A 6,000-nucleotide genomic window follows, 5' to 3' on the forward strand; every position below is an offset into this window, starting at 1 on the left:
CACTACAGCATCTGGGGGTAACTTGTATTGTCGCATTCGTGGTAGTACCACTCCTGTCTTTAGTGTGACTCGATATGGTGTAATGTTCATGCAACCAACATCTGTAGGGCCTTGTGCCCATAAATGTGTGGGTAAAGTCTGCAGTCGGTGATCCATGTCTCGGGACACGTAGTGCCCTTTGAAATCACGTAAAAACAATCTTACTCCTTCCGGAGAACAACATATTATAGCTCCTAGAGCTTTCAATGTTTTTATACCTAACAGGTTTTCTGGACATGATTTAGTAAGCAATAAATCTGTAGTTCGTGTCAAGGGACCAATCGTAAGGGGAAGAGGCTGTGATACTTCGTTAATGATAGGTTTTCCTGAAAAACCAAGGGAAATATTCTGTGAGCCTGAGAGGGGTGCCCCTGGAACTTCACTACGTTTTATGGTTGTTCGGCTTGCCCCTGTATCAAGTAAAAATTTTCTATCTTGGCCTAATAGTTCACTGTGTACATAAGGTCCTTCTTGATCTACAGGGACCTCGATAAGGGGTAAGCCAACTTCCCTCTCTAGGCTGTTTCATGAGTATCGTTGATAATCAGGATAGTCATACTGTGCGGTCTGGTACATCTGTTGTGTCGTTGTTTGTGTGGCAGCAATAGGCTGCGGTGGTGGAGCTGGCATAGACTGTTGCGGAGCCGGCATGGACTGTGCATGCTGCGGGGCTCCTTGTTGGTTCTGATCCTGTCTAAGTGGCCGTGGTCTTTCTTTTGTATTACCTATGGCGATATTATGTTTTAAAACTGGACAATCGTGTACATAATGACCTGGCTGTTTACAATAGTTGCATGTCCCTTTTACAGGACCTGCTGAAACATTGGACTGTGTCATACCCTTTTTATGACCATCAGCTGGAACTGTCTGAGAAACTAGCATTTTCATTTTCGTGTCTTTCATGCGTCTTTGTTCATGTTCTTGTTCCTCTCTAATTCTATTGTGATGGTACTGTAGCATTTGTAACATTTGGGACGGAGTGTTACCTTGCCAGGTACTCTCGAATTTCAATACTCTATTCTTAACTTGGGGCAAGGCATTTTCAACTAATTTTGTCACAAACAGATGTGGATACGATTCGCTACTTGCTTTTATTCCACTATTTATACCAAAACATTTTTCGAATCGGGCATAGAAATCACTAGTGTCTTCATCTTGCTTTTGTTTACAGGCTGAGATTGCACCCCAGTCTTCCTTTTTCGTAGTTAATAAACGTGGCAGTACCTGTACTAATAAACCTGGTAGTATTCTGGTCTTTTCCCCGAGCCCTAAGCCTGGACCTCGAGCTGTTTCTTCGTTTTCTAATGCTGTCCAATCTATTTTTTGGTCTCCCACCTCCCAATCCTTTTCTTTGAGTTTTTCGTAAATGCCCGCAGGCATTAATACCTTTAATATTTTCATAATGTCGGGATAGGTATACTCTCCCATGAGCAACATGTCTTTAATTTCACGGTGGAAACCCGCTGGGTCTTTGTCATGACTGGGTACCACTTTCTTCATTTCTAACAGTTCCATTTTAGATATGGGTGTGTATACAAACACACGTTTAAACTGATTGTCATCACCTTTTATCGGGTGCACTTCGCGTAAAGGATTCTGTCTATCCATATAATACGTCGTTCTTTCCTTGATGGGCAGTGAGACATGTTCGGGGCATACAAAAAGAATGTACTGCTTTCTGGATTCCAGTATTTCTCTAATTAACTCAGTACCTGAACCTCTCCATTTATTCGTGAGTAATTCAGTCAATATATCAGGTAGGGGACCAGGATCGGAGTGTTGGCTTTTATATAATATAAGGAGTTGTTGAATCATGTAGATACTAGCTAAACGCTGTTCATCTGGGGTGAGGTTCAAAAACGTATGTGCTAGTGTATCATCACTATATTTTCCGGGACTGTCAACCCAGTGAACGGCTGACCTGGCTAATTCTTGTTCGTCCATAGAATCGAGTATATGATAACCCCTTCGTTCTCGGAGTAATTTGTCAGCGGCTTGGAACGAATGTTCGGGGGACCTTATATTTATTATAGGTGTTTGGAAATTTCTGTTATTATCTGGACGTATCGGACGTATCGGATCAGTAAAGCATCTAGTATTGTTACAAGATCTCCCTCGACCTACATAGGCCATTGTTTCTAACTGTCCTGTGGGCAGTTCTAATTCTTCCTCCTCCTCGTTTTGTTCAGGCTGGTCTACCGCTAATCTTTCTTCGTGTATTCGTTCTACTTCTTTGCGGATCTTTCGACACATAGCTACTATACTTAATAGTTTATTATGTCTCCCCTCTGATATATTCCGACTCCATGTGGTAAGAATTCACATTTCTTCCGGATTTACCCCTGGTCGGTCTTGATTTCTGATCACACAATTTATGAGGAAACGTAACAGTTCCCCCTGTATCTCCACTTTCTGGTACTCCATGGCTCTATTAATACTCTCAGAATCTCGCCCTGACTGGACAAAGTGATATATATTTTCTAAATGTGTAGTCATTCCTGGTAGCCTCCCTAAATATATTGCAGCTCGTCGGATACGTAATGATGCCAGCAGCATTTCGTCCTCTTTGCCGGGCACAGGGTCATATCTACAATCTACTAGAAGTTCCTTAAGCATGTCGGGAGTTACTAGTTTGGGCGTACGTTGGTGGGCTAATTCTTGAAAGGAAAGTTTATTTACTCTGGGTGGCGTGAAAAAAATGTTTGCTGTACCTCCTGTAGCACCGCCTGGGGTGCTGGATGTGAAAGGATTCGTTGAACGTGATATAGCCACCATAGGTGTGGGTACAGCTGTAGAAACAGATGTGCTTGCCGGAACTTGTGTCGGAGTTTGTTGTTGCGGAGGTACAGACGGAGGGTCTTGGCGTTGAACCCCCTCGGCAGGCGGTCTATGTGGTGCAGTATTAGCATACTCGGGAGCTGCGTCGTCTAAATAAGAGGAAAGGAAAACATCTTCTGCGGTTCTGGGATGCCCTTTGGGATGTGCTTTTATCGGAAACAATGGAGGTGGCAAGTCTTTTGGTATCTCCGGAGTAGCCTTAGGTAACCCTTCGGCCAGAAGAGGATACATACCATTCATAAGGGCATTTCTTTGTCTGTCTACTTTTTTTCTCGGACTTTATTTGAATTCTCCTTACTTTTCTCTTCCTGTCTGAGTGCTTTTTCTGTACGTCTATATGATTCTTTACGCCATAATTCAATGGCATCTTTCTGTGATTGTCTAGCTTTCTTTTTCCATAATTCTTCCTCTACTTTCATGATGCAATCTGCATCCCAGGTCCCAGCTGCGGGCCACCTCTGACTTTCTGGTAATTCCTTGGTGTAGTCTACCCATAAATCAAGAAATAATATGGCGTCTAGGCCATGTTTATGATACATGAAGTACCCTGGAGTGTCCCTAGGAGGAATGGGAACAGCTTCTTCGAGTACCCCTTTTCTAGTTTTGATCTGTCTTAATCTCGAAAAGAGCGGCATATTGAGAACTGATCTGATACCTAATTTTGAACACGTTTAATACAACAAAACACAATAATGAACAGTCATTCACACCACAATATGCAGAACGTATTTAAAACATTTTAACATTTAACATTTAATGAACAACAATGATGGCCATTTAGGGAACTAGTCACTAAGCATAATACTCGGCACTAACTAGGTAATTCTGAATTATATACTAGACATACTTGATATACTGCTAAACAGTACAGATACACTGCTGAAACAGTGCAGACCGGATTTGTGTACCCAAACCCGTCTTGACCGGCACAACCTATGTGCACGTCAGAACGCCTCCCCGGCAATGGTACTCACCGGGTAGCTCGGAACGGAAGGCCTCGGAACTGAACTGAACTTGGACTTGGACCAGACTGGACTCGACTCGAAACTTCGGAACTTCGGAACCTGGTGGGCCTCTGTATACCTCGGATCTTGCTCTCTCAGCTAGGCTCTGGTCGGGATACTTCGCACTTCTCACCGCCTCGTCTGGGTGTTGATCGCAGCCTCAGTTACCCCCGCTCGGCAGGAGGGAGATACAGGAAATCCTGTGGGTACGCGTTGTTGTCCGTCCAGCTGTGGCAGGAGACCGGGCCTGCAACGCACCTCCGGCGCGTGAGATGAGAAAGTGTCCCTATTCGGGCGCCATATTTGTGGTAAATAATTTAATTACCGGTACTTAATTTGATGCGGAAAATTAATAAGAATAGCTCAATAAAATAAGAGGCAGAATCCGTGGTATTAGAGGTTCGGAACGGGCTTTATTCCAAAACACAATTCGAATTTGTGGGCTTCATATTCCATCACCACGAAGGTTCAGGAAGTGAAGGACAATACTTTATTGACAGGTAATCATTTTTATAGAAGAGGCATTACAGTGAAACAGATGCAGGAGGTGTAACAGTTGATAACAGAGATAAAAACATACATGCGTAACTAAAATGGGTGTAACTAGGCGTAACTAAAGAACGTCATTAGGTATGATGTCACAAATGGGTGGTTCCATGAAAGAATTTCGCAATGTCAGCAAAAATACTTGGCAGAGATGCGCGCGCAGCAGCATGACGTGTGATTGACGTGCAACTAGGGGGTGAATGGGACTTGACATTTAGCTCTACATGTGGAGACAGAAGTCTGGGGTTATGTCAACCTAATCCTAAATCATATCTTACATCCTATGTTTAAAGAACTGTGTTATCCAAAAAGAGAGGTCTCTTAGGATAGAATCTTATTCTATACTGACTATACTGACTGTTAGTGCGTGTACAAGCGTCTAAGTGTCTACACTAGATGCGAGGGGGTAAAAATCTTCCATAGTAACAGGGCTATGAATTACTTGCATAAAGACAGAGAAGCCGGGCCCTTTTGCACGGTAGCTAGGGGAATGTTTACTTAAACTGCTAGACAGGAATGCATTGGATGAGGAGCGGAGCAGAGCAGATAATCTTGAAGGTGAAATACAGTTTTTAGCAGGCAGACAGGCCGGCAGGCCGAGTCAGGCACCGTTAGCCGCGCAGGGAGTAGGACAAAGTTCATGGATACAGATGCGAGCTCAGACTGGAGCTTTCAGAGGCAGAAGGCAGGAAAAGGCTTAATGGCAGAATCAGGGCCTACTCGCCTGGACTGTAAAATGGGATAAATGAACCATATAGAGCCGGTGGCCTTTCATACTTAGGAATAGGATATCCGGCCCATTCATGGCGGGTCTGAAAGAGGACATGTTAACGGTGGACGCACATGTGTTTGCGTCTTCAAAACTGAAACTGGAGGGAACATACATGTACTTGTGACTTATACATGAAACCGTTGGGGTCCAAGATAGGGGACATAACTGATCATAAAAATCCATATTTCCACATTCCACGGATATCCCGTGCGCCATTTTACGATGTCTATAGGATATAATGGGATCGTAATACGGCCGGACAGGGTCCAAGCATGACGGATATCCCGTGCGCCGTAATACGATGTCCATAGGATACGTCTCGTTTGGGACAGAGTAGTCCCCTCCGCCAAGATGTAGTTAGTCCCAGAGTCCCTGAAGAATAGAAAAGGGCAAAGAGCTGGTATGTCCTTAAAAAGGAGGCGTAGAATGTGAAGTGGAAGTTGGTGACTGGGTCTTGGTAAAGAGAGGAATGATAGTCCGAAAGGGAGACAGTAAGTATTCTTGTCCACTCAGGGGGATGACCATGAAGTAAAGTTTGCTGGTATTTGAAGATGGATAAGCGTGGAGTCTAGGGAGTGTGTGTACACTGGTAAGGTGTCCAGAACATGTCCAGTGTGATCAGAACAGACAAAGGTACTTTTCACATTTCATCATGCGTCAACGCAGGATTCACCTTGGGGCTTGGGAATCCGGTGAATATTAGGAGTTGTTATAAGTGGTTGCCTTAGAGGTATTTGGGGTGTTACATCCGGGGGAGGGAGTTGTTTAGGGTGTTGCACCCCCTAATAAATGTATTTTCTG

This window comes from Triturus cristatus, chromosome 3_1 (assembly GCF_964204655.1).
Source record: "Triturus cristatus chromosome 3_1, aTriCri1.1, whole genome shotgun sequence".
Taxonomy (NCBI): domain Eukaryota; kingdom Metazoa; phylum Chordata; class Amphibia; order Caudata; family Salamandridae; genus Triturus; species Triturus cristatus.